Source organism: Pinus tabuliformis, chromosome 7 (assembly GCF_031772625.1).
Source record: "Pinus tabuliformis cultivar Carrire ecotype Pingquan chromosome 7, CPIR1, whole genome shotgun sequence".
Classification (NCBI taxonomy): Eukaryota; Viridiplantae; Streptophyta; class Pinopsida; order Pinales; family Pinaceae; genus Pinus; species Pinus tabuliformis.
The window spans coordinates 919,770,007-919,785,333 of NC_142293.1; the positions used below are offsets into that span (position 1 = coordinate 919,770,007).

General features: G+C 39.2%; 1 protein-coding gene across 2 annotated transcripts in view; it reads left to right on the top strand.

The window, feature by feature from the left end:
• Nucleotides 1-646: 646 nt before the first annotated feature.
• Nucleotides 647-15,327, top strand: part of LOC149250657 (bZIP transcription factor 1-B-like) — a 176,247-nt gene continuing 161,566 nt past the window's right edge. Inside the window, exon 1 of one of the 2 annotated variants that reach the window (XM_089459169.1) lies at nucleotides 647-1,017. The gene's annotated coding sequence lies outside the window, so the exon portion shown is untranslated. The remainder of the gene's footprint in view (nucleotides 1,018-15,327) is intronic. The other variant, XM_089459168.1, reaches the window with a different exon arrangement.

The window sequence follows — 15,327 nt, forward strand, 5'->3', positions numbered from 1 at the left end:
TTGGGGTACAGAATACCCTCACTTTGCCATCAAACCAAGATCCATTGAGAATATCATATAAAATTTCCTTGCAAAAACTCAATTCGCTTACTAAAAATAATTTTTGCCACCTAATATTTCCCACTCTAAATTTTGATAATTAAGCTAAAAAAATGATTACTCGACTACTGATAAAAAAAATACCATATAAGTCAAAAAGTCTCAATACACTCAGAGAGTATACCTAAATAAAAGTTCTCCAACATTAATCCTAACAACCTTATTTTGCAAAGAGAACAACACCCTTGCAAAGAGTAGCTAGCAACATTAAAAATGCAATTTGTAATAACACAAACTCTAACTTCATGCACAATTCAAGTAAGATTTAGGTGGCATTCCTCACTGGTGCCACTACCATTTAGAAGCCGTTATCCTTGTCACACATCAAGTTCAACTTGCACTTGAGGATCTTTATCATTGCTTACAAAGATGCGTTGGTGAGATAATGATGTGCTTATGCCAAAAACAGAACCCTAATGTGAGACAAACCCATCCCATGGGTTTCGACTAACTCCAAAGTGGGAAGGTAGAGAAAGCACTCGCATTCGTATCCGTATCCGTATCCATATCCGTATGTGGTTAACCGTTTGCGGAGAAAGGCAAAAACAAAACCCTAATGTGAGACAAACCCATCCCATGGGTTTCGATTAACTCCAAAGAGGGAGGGTAGAGAAAGCCCTCGCATTCGTATAGGGATCCGTATGTGGTTAACCGTTTGCGGAGAAAGGAGAGGGAAGGAGGGTTTGTAATATTTTGCGTGTATCGTGAAGGAACAATTCCAATCATATCGTATAATCCACCTGTGCAGACCCGCTGGCAATGGCGAACACCATTTGTCTCTGAGATCAGTGCGCTACCTTCATCCAATCCCCTTCAACAAACCTCCACGTCGGTTTTGTCCTCGTCCACCTCATCACCGGATTCTCTCGGCCCCTGCATGCTTCAGGTTTCCTCGGTCGTCCCGCAGCAATCCAGCAGGTAAGAATTTCAGTACCGACTACTGAGTTTCGAAGATTTTCATAATACAGCGAGAATGAATTTCAGGCACTTGAAAAGTATCGGAAAAGGACGCAAGCATAGCCCTATGTTGTTTGTCCGAGTCAAATGAAGCAATGGATTCGAATCTTTGATCACAAAATGGCAAATTATACCTTTAAGCATGCAGGCCCAGCTCATTATTTTCACTCTACGAATTCCGTTTGTATGAGGCCGTACGCACAGTTTGTCATATGTAGGGTTGCTTTGTAAATTTATGATAAGGTTGAGCTATAGTTTCCCCCTAATTTTTTATCAGCAATGCTGTTCAGGATACCCGTTTCCATTTTGCTCCGGTATATCAAAGACTGGAGAAGTCAAATAAGCAAGGGCCGCGTTGTGCGGACTGTTACTGCATATTAATAATAAGAAAAATGTCTTTACGCAGAATATGTTAAATTGGGATTAAATGTGCTTTAATGGTCATTTCTCACTGTTGTGTACCAGTGTGTAACTCAACTGCGGATTACGTTATGAATTTGAGTTTTTGCATTGCGATCTGTTTACCCATGAGTTTAAGGTTAAGGCAAAATGAATTTCACTAAACAAACTCTAGTTTTGTTCAAATGTGAAGTAGCTTGCTCCCCACTTTTAAGCAAATTGCCAGATCTACTTGAATTTTTTGGAAGCTCTTAATTATCTGAGAATATTATCGTGGACAAAGTAGTCCTAGGAATTGATTTTAAGCCGGGGAAGCTAAGGGCTCAAACTTAAGATCATGCTTATTAGGTACCGATCTTCTCAATGAGGCTTAAGAATTCCAGAGAGCATCCCGTGAGAAGCTACTTAAAGCATTATATCAATATGCAAGTGGCCTTTATCCAGTTACTTTAATCTCGTGTTGTTATGTTAAGTGATGTACTGCAAATGCACTTAATTGCATGTTGCAAAAAAAATAGCTGTACGGACTTTCATCATAAAAGGGTTTTCTCTTTGACTATTTATTCTATGTGAAGGAAAGTGTTCTGTTTGTCTACAATGTTCTAGCTTAATTATGTCTATTTTTATGTAGTATGAGGATGGACATTGGCTTTGCAAGGCCTGCCAAGTGGATCTAAATTCTTAGGCACTTGCTAAGAACGTCTTTCTGGTAGCAAACAAACTAAGTTAAGACTGATAACCTTTATCTTAGTGTTTGATGTGCATAACCGCAGATATGATTCTATCAAGGCTAATTTTGACTAATTGAGCGTATATGCTATGTCATCTCTTGCTTTGTCGTTGTTAAAGCATCTTGTTCCAGTTTGCACCAGCATTTGTATTTAGTGTAAACCACATTTTGTGGATAAATTAAACTTTGAGATTTGAATGGCAACTTAAATATTATACAAATTAGTCAAATACTTAAGTTAAAATTACACTTGAGACTAATTTGATGGGATTTTGTGTAGAGAAAATTCACAACTCATCTTGGGAGTGGTTTGAGTTAGGTGCTTTAAAAGTTTTAACCACTTCTAGAAGGATTATTTCATATTGCAAGGGTTATTTTATTTTAATGCTCCGAGGGAGGCTCTATTATAAAGACTTAGAGACATTGGTGTCTAGGACATCCTCATTATGGCTATTATGCATCTCTATGAGTCTATGCTTGATAGGCTCCGCACACCACATGGAGTTTTGGACTTCATTTGGAGCACCATTGGGGTGAAACAAGAATGCTCTCTTTCCCTTGCACTATTTGGGATATACACACATGAGTTGGGGTCTTTTCTCTAGGAGTATATGCCACCTAGGGATGGTGCCTCCTCCACCAGGGCTTGATCTCCATCGTCTTTTTTGTTGACAATGTGGTCCTCATGACCTCCACCTCAGAGGGTGTATAGAGATACCATGATGCATTATCTACTTTTTACAATCTTGGTTAGTTGGTGGTCATCCTTTGTAAAACCAAAGCTATGATTTTCAACGAGTTGAAGAATGTCCTCTAAGAGTATCATTTCCACTAAAAGGTGCAGAGATTGAGATTGTCATTGCCTACAAATACTTGGGTGTTAATTCTTAGGGTCCATATTTGGTTTGATGGAAAGCCCTTCAACCCTGGATCCACAAGAGCTATGGGTCTCTACCTCTTCTTCAACTTATGTGCTTTTAGAACCACTTCTAGGACGTTCCATCCAAGATGGACCTCATGGACAGTCTTTTCAAACCCATAGGTCGTTAAGGCTTGGAGGTTTAGGGACCTATTTTACTTGAGTTGGATTGGGTCATGATAGAGAGAGTTTAGGTCCTCATGCTTTGCTACATCGTTAGAGGCAAGAGGATAGTTCCCATTAGGTAGAGTTTGCAACTTTACTTGTCAACATTAAACCATCTTTTGACTAGTTTCCCTTTTGGAATGATTTCAATGCTTTGTTGACTCATTAGTCGACAGGGATTGCTACCCTTATCTTCCTTGTCGCTCCTTAGAGGCCATTATCATTGCTAGTACTTCTGGTTGGTCTTGCTATTGGTTTGTGATTCCGCTTTTGACTTTAGTCGGTTCATATCTCCATGGATTGTCAAACTCCTTTTAGATACTCCCTTGATGCCCTTGGCCAATTCTTTTTGACCTAGTAGTAGTTGAATAGGATTATGAGAGAGAACACCTTCATAGAGTGTATTTAGGTTACTTGGCTTGACTCACCAAGGGGGTTAAACCCTAAGATTGCCTTCTTTTAGGATCCCTCCCAGGTTGTTTTGGGTTGGGTCTCATTGGCTATAGATTGAAACCAAATATTAGGTCACACAAGAAGACATGATCTATCAATGTTGTCATCTTTAGAAGATCGAGACAGTAGCACTTTTTTGTATGGTTATCCCAACTGTTACAAATTGGGCGATCATTATGTTGTCTTAGAATTGCCACTCCATTGTCTTCAACTTTTCAACTAAAGTTGCGTAGAATTATTCATAAGAAAGGTTGTTGGACTTAGATACCACTCAGTTCAGCCATCCCCCACTAAGGTCAGACATTTCTAAGCCAATTACCTCTATCTTTCTAGTGCTTCCCCCTAAACGGAGGCTCCAAGAGGCATAGAAAATTACAAATAGCAACACCATGTCAGTGGTTGGATTTGTGAGACCTTGGGAGGCCATTTGTGCCTAACTATTGAGACCCTTATGGAGATGTTGCCTTAGACCCCATGATAGTTCACACACCAATATACATAGATGATAGGACTTCATTTAGATATTTCTAGGTGGGTACATCATCTAGGCAATTAGACATATCTTAGATTAGATCTTCTAGGTCTTCCAAGTCCTCTAATTAGTCATTTATTAGGAGTTTCTTCTCTACGACCTTAGATATTAGAAGATATGGTATTAGGGGGGTTGTTGATATTGTTGAATTTTTGTAGCTATGGCCGGTCTTCATAATTGATATTTTAGCCCTCTAAAATATATGTAAGATATGTTCTCCATGTTGGCTTCAAAAAGAAGGAATTTTGAATTTCTAAATTTGAATTTTTGGCTCCAAGAATGTCAAGTCGACCCTCTAGAAGATCAAGTCGGCATGACCTTTTGGACACATCACTTTAGGTTCATCCAATCACTATATATAACTATTAGACCTCATCAATTGGGAGGTAATTCAGATTACTCCTGTGTAAGCGAAGGTTCACTTCTGTTCAAGCGAAGGAAGAGAAAGACAAGGGCAGATCGAGTTTAAAGGGCAAGTAGAGAATCTGGGTAGGCCTAATCTTTGAGGCAGCAACAGATCAATTCTAAGGAAGTAGCTTGAAATTTCAGGAGGTCGAATTTGTCTCTGGTTGACTAGGTTTGACCTAGGTATGTTTGTGGTTAGTTTGACTTTGTTTTTGACTGGAAGATCAAATTGTATCTCTTGTTGAATTGAATAATTTCTCTAAGGAAAAGGTTGTTGGGTTTTTCCCCCAAGTGGGTTTTCCTAGGGTAAAATTTTGTGTCTCATGTGTTTGGTTGTCTCTCTTTATGATCCTACTAGCATTTTGTTTCTACTGTTGAGATCTTTTGTGTAATTGCTTTATGATGAAAGTGAATACAAGAAAGATTAACATAAGAAATCATAAGAAGTAATTATCAGATTAGAAGATCTTTTAAAACTCAACATGGTATCATATTAAGGTCGTTAAAGAGCCACTGTTGAAACCTTTAGAAGGAAAACCTAGTTTATACTATGGAAGAGTCAATTCCCTAGGTTCTCCTTCTAGGGGTTTCAACGGTTGCTCTTTAACGACCTTAATATGATACCATGTTGAGTTTTCAAAGATATTCTAATCTGATAATTACTTCTTATGATTTCTTATGTTAATCTTTCTTGTATTCACTTTCATCATAAAGCAATTACACAAAAGATCTTAACAATAGAAACAAAATCATCACGACCCACAACCTAAGGGAGAGATCATCAGTCTCATCATAAGGAAATATGCATACAATCCATCTCAAATCATCTCCCTGACCATGAGGTCTCACAACACTCAGCCTAAGGGAGGAACCAACAATACATCTCCTGAACCACAAGGTCTCATGACACACAACCTATAGGAGGAATCGATAATACATCTCCCTGATCACAATGTCTCACGGCACACAGCCTACGAGAGGAATCAATAATACATCTCTTGGACCACAACGTCTCACCCAATGTTTTTAAAACTGGAACCGGTGACCGGACCGGTCCACCTAATGAACCCGTTTACTGACCGGAACCGGTCTAACTGGGACTGGTTTGGTCGAAACGAACCGGTTTTAAAAAAATACGTTAAATAATTAATTTTTAATGAAACGAAACTATTTTTAAGATGTAAAACCATGATTCCAAGCTAATAGAGACAAAATATGCAAAGTTTGCTTATTTATATACCATGTAAAGGTGAATATATCAAAATGGCATCGAGTACAATACATATCATCGACAAAATAGCAAAATACATAAGAAATGAGGCTCTAAATGGCCTATAAAGTCCAAAAACAATGCTGCAAGCTATGAGGCCATTGGCCTACTACAAGTCTACAATGTACACATGATCAATCATCAATCATCAAGTCCATCACCACTACTAGACACAGGATCATCATCAGGAGCTACGTAGACATCATCTGGTTCAGAGTCTGAGGATGCCTCAGCCTGATCTGCAACCTCAGTATCAATGCCACCAATGACAATAGAAGTGGACCTAATGGAAGCACGAGTTTTTTGACCTGCACGACTAGTGCCTTCCATTGGTTCCTTGCCTTTCCTTGATGCCGCTACTGATCCTGGTTCTGATGCCGCCACATAATTTGCCTCATCTCCTGCTAAAGCCATGTCGATATCAGAATCAGCCTCAAACACAGGATCTTTGGTCTCCTCCACCCATTCTGATGTTGGATCAATATCGTCCAACACAATGGGATCTAGATCAGGTGATTTGCTCATCATTTGGTTCCTCCTCAGTCGAAGGTTGTATTGCACAAAAACAAGATCATTTAACTGTTTTTGTTCCAAACGGTTTCTCTTCTTCGTGTGTATGTGCTCAAAAACAGAACAATTGCGCTCACAACCTGAAGCACTGCAAGTTTGACTGAGGACTCTAATTGCAAACCTTTGCAATTGAGGACACTGGCCACCAAATGACTCCCACCAATGTGCTGCAAAGAAAAAGACATTAATTAGTAACTTAGTTTATAATTTGAATTGTAAAGAACGTAAACAATTTTAACTTGAAAAGAAAAACAAAATGGAAATTGGAATTGCTTACCTGGTTGGTCCACATCTCTTGCCATCTTTGCCAAGTTTTTGCCAAGAGTACCACTTGCCATATTGAAAATAGTAAGCTGTCTATGTATTTCCAACTGGTCTACATGGCTAGGGACCATGCGCTCCAAGCAATCAATCAATCCAGCTCTGACCTCCCCATCATGCTGATCTCCTAGCCGATTTTTATAGTGATACCTTGGGTTCAAAAAATACCCAGCTGCATGTATAGGACGATGGAGTTGATTGTTCCATCTGTTATCAATGATCTCCCATATACGGCCATATTTAGCTAACCTGTCCTTGTAAGCTGCCCGTATTTGCTCCTTTGCCTGATCCACAGCTTCATAAATGTAGCCCATGGCCAATCTTTCCCCATCCACCAACATTAGCACCTTAACGAGGGGATCGGTAATTTTCACAAGCTCTACAAACCTTTTCCAAAAATAAGTGTCTAACACTTTCTTTTTGGTGTCTTTTCCATCTGGTCTACGAGCCCACCGAGATTCAGACCATTCTTCAGAGGAAAACATTTTTTGCAAGTTTTTATGTTGACCATTGAGACATTGCAACGTGAGGAAGTGAGTTGCAAATCTCGTAATTGCAGGCCTAACAAGCTCTTTGCCTCTAGTGTGTTTCCTCATTAGGTTCAATACCCATGAGTGGTTGTAAATGTATTTTGTAATGCACTTGGCATGCTCTACAATGTTTTTTACCCACTCCACTTTGCCTATATCCTCAAGCATGAGGTCTATGCAATGTGCAGCACATGGAGTCCAAAATATGGTCTTATATTTGGCCTCAACCGTCTTTCCAGCAAGAACATAGTTTGAGGCATTATTAGTGATGACCTGCACAACATGCTGCTCCCCAACTTCCTGAATAACATTATCCAAAAGCTCAAATAGAAGGATTGCATCCTTTACCTTATCAGATGCATCAACTGATTTCAAAAACATGGTTCCTTGAGGGCAAGAAACAAGGAAATTAATGATAGTGCAGTTCTTTCCATCGGACCATCCATCTGACATAATGGAACAACCTGTTTTGAGCCATGAATCTTTAAAATCAACTAAATACTCATCAATGGAAGATATCTCTTTTTGCAAAAGAGCTCCCCTCAAGTCATGCATACTAGGGCCTTTGAAGCCCTTTCCTGCAGCTATAACAGAGTCCCACATAGCTTGGTAATAAGGTGAGCGAGCAACATTAAATGGGATATCTGAATCATACCACCATCTAGCAATGTATTGGTGAGAAGTTTCTTTGCATTGTCTTTTCCAATGTTGATCCAAAGTGGGTTGAGAACTTGGCTGGGAGGAAGTGGAATTAGAAGAGGCAATGTTGGCAGAAGATGAGAAATAACTTTGGATGTTTGTTCTCTTTGTTCCTTTTGATGGTTGGCCAACAGAAGGATGAACATAGTGAAAGGGGTCATTGGTGGAAGGGATAGAAGTGGAGTCTTGAATCTCATAATCATCATACCCACTCTCTTTCATGGCTTCTAATAATTCCCTCTTCCTTGCAATGTCATCTTGGATGGCCTTCTCCCTAGCCTTATCCTCATAAAATTTTTCAAGCTTGGAAATGTATTCTGCCCTAATAGGACCTAACAGTGCATTTGGTGCATCACATGGCTTTAGTTGGCCTCTTATCCCATCCAAGTGTTGTTTCAACCTAAGAATACCCCCACCTCCAATAGATTTATGGCATAATTTGCATATCATTTTTCCATCAATTACATCACAATGAGCCCATGCACTGTCCTTTCCTTTTGGAGCCATGTTTGCTTGAAATAATAACAATTTGCAAAGAAATCTGCCATTTAAAAAAAAAATTGCAGCTAAGCAACATGGAAAACCAAAGATAAATGTAGGAAAACAAATGCACATGCAAGGCTCAAGCTACAAAATTTGATAGCATAGAGCTAGAGAGTTTATAGCATACATGATAGATCATAGAAGTGAGAAGTTTATAACACATAAAAAAAATTCATGGACAGCAGACTCAAATGAGGAATTATCAAGTGCAAATCCTTACCTGGAAATGCAAACTAGCTCCCTTAGCCTCCTCTTGAAGATGGCAACTCCATTGACAGCTACACACTATCTCCAAAATAGCTCCAACTCCAACTCCAAGATGACTACTTCAGCAAAAACTCCACACTCTCCAAGCTCACAAACAAACTCACAAACACTCACAAACACTCCAAATCAGTTGTGTGAGACAAATGAGAGTGAGAGGGGTCTCTTATAGCTTGGAGAGGGTGTTTTTGGAGGGAAAACACCTTTACCTCCCCCCCAAACCCCCTAAACCACAAACAAAATCCGCCTTTTTGCATGGTTCGGTGGGCATGCCAAAAGCTGGCCGGTTTAGGATAGAATCGGCCGGTTTGATACAAACCGGCCGGTTCCGTCCTAAACCGGTCGGTTTTCACCGGTTAGGGCCCAAAAAAGGCAAAATGCCATATAGAACCGAGTTTTTTGGCCGGTTCGGACCGACTACCTTGCTAACCGGCCGGTTTGACCGGTAACCGGTTTTTGAAAACGGTTTTAAAAACACTGTTCTCACCACACAACCTACAGGAGGAATCAACAATACATCTTCCAGGGCACAAGGTCTCACAACACACAACCTACAGGAGGAATCAACAATACATCTCCTGGACCACAACGTCTCACGACACACAGCCTACGGGAGGATCCAACAATACATCTCCTGGGCCACAACGTCTCACGACACACAGCCTATGGGAGGATCCAACAATACATCTCCTAGACCTAAAGGTCTCACGACATAGCCTACAGGAGGAATCAATAATACATCTCCCGAACCACAAGGTCTCACGACACACAACCTACAGGAGGAATCAATAATACATCTCTCGAACCCAATGTCTCATGACACACAATGTACGGGAGGAATCAATAATACATCTCTCGGACCACAACGTCTCACGAAACACAGCCTACAGGTGGAATCAATAATACATCTTCTGGACCATAAGGTCTCACGACACACAACCTACAAGGGATGGTCCATAATATATTGCTATGTAATCAGTGTTCCCTTTTCAAGGGGATTCTCAGTCATTCCAGTTTCTTCATATAAACATCAGCAACCAGTTCAACATAAAAAATGTAGCCATGGTGGATCTCAGTTCTTATTTAAACACAACAACATTCAGTTGTTCGTTTAGCTTCATCTAGGGCTTCTCTTGGAAGCAAACACCAACAACTTTCAACAAACAATAGTAGACCTTAGCAGTGGCTTCTCATAGAAGCAATCATCGACAACCATAGTATAGTCCAGTAGACAATAAATGGCTTCTCACAGAGGCAAATGTCAGTATCCATAGTCGAATCCAGCGGATAGTAAGTGGCTTCTCACAGAAGCAGGCATCAACAACCATAGTAGAATTCAACAGACAACAATCGATTCCAATAGATAACAATAGACTTTAACAGATAGATCAATGAACTATTTAGTGAATCAACCAAGTGAACGTTAGAGTGTTCTAGCTTCTTCAAATCATTCATCAGGGAGATGTCGATGGACCTGTAGTCCATTGTGCCAAAGATATCACTAGGCTTATGCCTCTAAAGCAACTCCCTCATACACGTAAGTCCTTTACATGGTAGAAAGGACATGGTGGGTTCATCTTTAGCATATCTAGATCAACATCATTCTTCAAAACTTCTAATCATCTTCATAGAAACGTGCTTCAATCAAGCTATATTGTTTTTTCCCTTTGAGTATAGAGCCCATCACAAGTCCTTTTGTCACATTGTTCTTCCATCATTTCCAACAATTTGCCACACCTTGGTAGTCTTCATTATGTACCTGCTATCCTCATGAGGAGGCTATGGAAGAACAAGAATAACCAAGCAAGCCAAGAGATTCATAATGAAAAAATCAATGGAAATAATCAAGATAATACATATCTTTTGAGAGTGTGTCAACTCCCTCTTGATCTTAACCTTCTTAGATCAAGTCATTTTCATCACATCATCAAGGAGTCCATACCATCATCAAAGAGTTGACTGATAAAGAGTCTTCATCATCAAGGAGTCGACATTATCAAGGAATCATCATCATTAAGGAGTTCTCATTATCGACAAAGAGTTCACGGAGTCCAAGTCATCAAGGAGTCCATATCATCATCATCATCATCATCATCAAGGAGTCTACATCATCAATGAATCATCATCATCATCAAGGAGTCGATATCATCAATGAATCATCATCACATCAAGGAGTCTACATTATCATCGAGTCCTCCTCTTCATCAAGGAGTCTATATCATCAACGAATCATCATCACATCAAGGAGTCTACATTATCATCGAGTCCTCTTCATCATCAAGGAGTCTACATCATCAACGAATCATCATCATCATCAAGAAGTCTATATTATCATCGAGTCCTTGTCTTCATCATTATCAAGTAGTCTACATTGTTTAGGAATCCATATCATCATCATCATCATATCATCACGGAGTCCATGTCATTATCAAGAAGTTGACCATATCATCACCATATATTACCAAAGAGTCTACATAAATAGTACATATCATTTGTATTATCAAGGAGCCCATATCATCATTGAGAAATTCCTTCAAGGAGTCCAATCCACATCATCATCAAGGATTCATCCACATCAATATCCTCAAGGAGTTCACATCGTCATCAAGTCAACATCATTATTGTCAATATCATCAACGAGCCCATGTAATGAGTTTACATTATCAACAAGACTACATCATTATCATCATCAACGAGTCCATATTATCAAGGAAACTATATCATTAATTAGTCCATATCATCCATATCGCCATCAAGAATTCTACATTATCAAGAAGTCCATATCATCATCAAGTAGTCCACATCATCGAGGAGTCCATATCATCATCAAAGATTCCATATCATCATTAAAGAGTCGACCTTGTCCACATCATTATCAAGAGTTACACATCATAAATGATAATAAAAGAAAATACAAGATACTTATCTCTAGAGATCATGGCCACTCCCTCTCAATTTTAGATTTGTTCCAACTTGCAAAATATCCTTATCATCAAAATGTCAAATCTAGAAGCTAGGGTTTCTTCTTCAGCGGAAGTAATTAATCTATAGGCTCAACCCTAGATGTGAAGCATTCATCCTTGAATTCTAGACCAATTTCATTATGTATGTTCTCAATGTCAATCATCAGTCCTAGGGTTTTGACTTTAAACCCTAGGATTTATCAAACCCTTGCTAGGGTTTTTAGAGTACTCCAAGGCGTATAGTCCTTTTAAACCCTTTGTTATCGACAAGATCATTTAATATCTCAAACAACAGTAATTGGCGTCAATGCTCCTTGATCTTTATTCAAAGTGAATATGGCCCCTTCAAACAATATCACATTCCATGGCAACATCAATGTGAAGGATTATTTTAAGATATACCAGACTTGCATCTTGATCATCTCTTAATGTCTTTCACGAATTTCAAACTTGTAGCTGTCTTACTATAGCAGGCTTCAAGGTTGACTTCTAGAATGGTCACCAAGAGGTGTAAAATAATTGATTCAAAAATTCTTTATGACTGTATAAGCTTGCTACAGAGAATGCTACTTAAACTTATGAGTCCTTTAGCTGGAACACCAAACCTTAATACAAGATTCTCCTATTTGGAGGTAGAGCCATTCCTCATAGTTTGATTGCCTTTTAAAGGGGGTTCTGAGCAAGAACTAACCATTACAATAATCCAGGAAAATCGGCTCCACTGCTATTAGGTCAACTCCCCTTTTTTGTTGCAGTGCATGAGGCCCTTTATATGTATACGAAAAAAAGAGCTTGTCAACCTAATAACCAGCAATTCAGAATTCAACTTGACAAGCTTGAACATTGTCACAAAGATGCTGGCCATAGATGCTTCTGTTCTTAGCTTCCATAGGAAACTCGCATAGAGATTACAGAATATAGAAGACTCCGGTTTGAAATAACTATTACAAGTCCTCAGGATTGGATTTTTGAAACGAACCATAGAGAATAAACAGTTCAGACATTTTCAGAGAAGGTATCCTTAGAGAAACTTGCATCATAGAGTTTGATTTCGCTCAAATTTCCTTAGGACTGCAATGTATCACAAAGTAATTTGCATCTCAGAACCTTCCTTATTCACAGGAGTCTTTGCACATCAAAAGACTTAACACAAGGATGCATTATTTCATAGAATATTTATAGTGCAACTTTGCATATTTAACTTCACATTATCTATCAAGGGTCAATGTCTTAAAGTTCGCATGCCTGGAAACAATAATTCATAGAGCTTACATACATAGGGCCTTGCCATATATAATTTCGCTTATGGAGACATGTCAAATGCCATAAAGACATGTACTGGAAGTTCAGGATCTGGTTTTCTTACTAGCATGATAATACTCACTATTTTTGAGTACGCACAAATAAAGGACCCTCAGAGCTTGTAAACCATGCCACAGAAAAAACAGAGCTCACACTTCAAGACTCACATTACTCCTCAAAATTCTTTTCTTTTTGTTTCACATAGAAAGCGGTCTTAGGTTTACATGAATCATCACAGAGAAGCTCACATATACAGAGGATCAGATCACAGGTTTGGGCCACAGAGAGACTTAGATCAATGCTTGGTTTCTTTACGTATTATAGACCTGAGGAAACTTCGACTCTCCTCAAAATAGACCCTTCTTACCTTGCTGGTTCACCAAACATAGCGGCCCTCCTTCCTTCAGAGAACCAAACCTTATGGCCAGGGGTCTCGACCCTTACCTTAAAACCAATGATCCTGTGACCTTGTGCCCAGAACTTCTAGACATACCTGACCAGCACCTGCCCCACACAACTTCTGTCTTAGGCCTTCCACAAAATAGAGATTCACATAGAGCCTCGGTAAATTTCACATACCTATCAACTGTTCTACCACATGTAATGAAACAACTGATGATGAAAATATGCCATGCACTTAGAGTTCACAATCTGATGAGTTGAATTTCAAAGTGACACAAGGTGGTAAGGTCATCCATGATGAGGAAGAAAGCAATGTAATTATTGACTTGCAATCTCCAACCTTGGATGGAATTAATCCTTCAGTTTAGGTTATTCACGAAAGCTTTCCGATCTACACATCCTCAGATACACATTTAGAAGAATCTTATGACTTGACTAATCTGTTTGTTGAGGTTGAAAAATCTGATCAAACCAGTGATGTAGACAACTGCCATCTGATTAATAGTGATCTTGTTGAAATAACTTATAGTAGCTGTCCTGTTAATTTTAGTTAACAATGATATGTTCTATGCTTGCAACAATTATTCCAATGTCCTTTTGATAACCCAATGACAATTTCCAATAGCAATCACATTAATCATCACATTGGCAGTAATTGTAAATAGAACATGAACAATAAATGCAGAAGACAAGAGGACGCCAGAATTTGGCGAATGCCAGGGAAAAACCCCAAGATGGGGAAAACCCTTTGATCAGTTCTTCTTATTATAAATATCAAATGTTCAACAGAGAGAGAGAGTACAATAAAGTCAATATTGACTTGCCAATAGATGATCAAAACCTGTCCAAAACAACCCAGTCAATCTGTGATTTTCCTGCTTCCAGATAGCAGCAGTCAACAACGCTAATCAGAAAGTCAATGCAGCAGCAAACAATCCACAAGGTTGCTAAGTCAAACCTAGTCAAACTCGACCTTCTTTTCTGATCAAAGTCAGCCCAAAACAGTCAACAAAAGAGAGGTCAAACTTGGTCAACCTGAAGTCAACCCTGCAGTCAAACAGGCCTACAGTCAATGCAGGTCAAACATCCCAGAAAATCTCGGTATTTGTGCCAATGAATGCGGCCTGCCCTAACATAAAATTTTCCACAAAAATCATAGTCAAACTCAATCAAACAGCCCTTGGTCAACGCTGGTCAAACCCTGCATCAGTTCTGAAATTCGGCCTCCTGAAATTCGTCCTCTTTCAGCCACACATGTGAGAGAAAAAAAGAGCTGCTCCTGCAATTTGTATGACCCAATCAGATGAGGAGAGAGAAATGATGAGTTGTGATGATGCCAAAGGAGGTTGGAGGTCTCTCTTATTTATAGAAGTCGTTGAGGGTTAAGAGACATGTCCATTGGGCTTCATGAGCCTACATTATGATGTAGCCGGCCTTGACAATTTGCACATGTGCAGGCTTGACCTCAAAAATATATTTCTCCCTGTCCGATTTGGGTGATATTTAGGTTGATTATGGTCCTTTCAAAAAGAGGAATACATTGCAATAATTATCTCCATCAAATGAGCTGTCCAAAGTGGAATTTGGCGCTAGTTTCCAATTTTAACACTCCCTCTCAATTAGGGAGAATTCCACCTGGCAATATATGACCATCGATCATCATGCCATCATGTCATCATATACTATCTCTGCATCTCGTCTCAACTCTATTGAACACTGATATAGATAATGAAGAAGAATTGATTGAGAGTGAGTCACAAGACCTTGCCACTCTCCACTGACAAAAGTCAGTGCACATAACTAG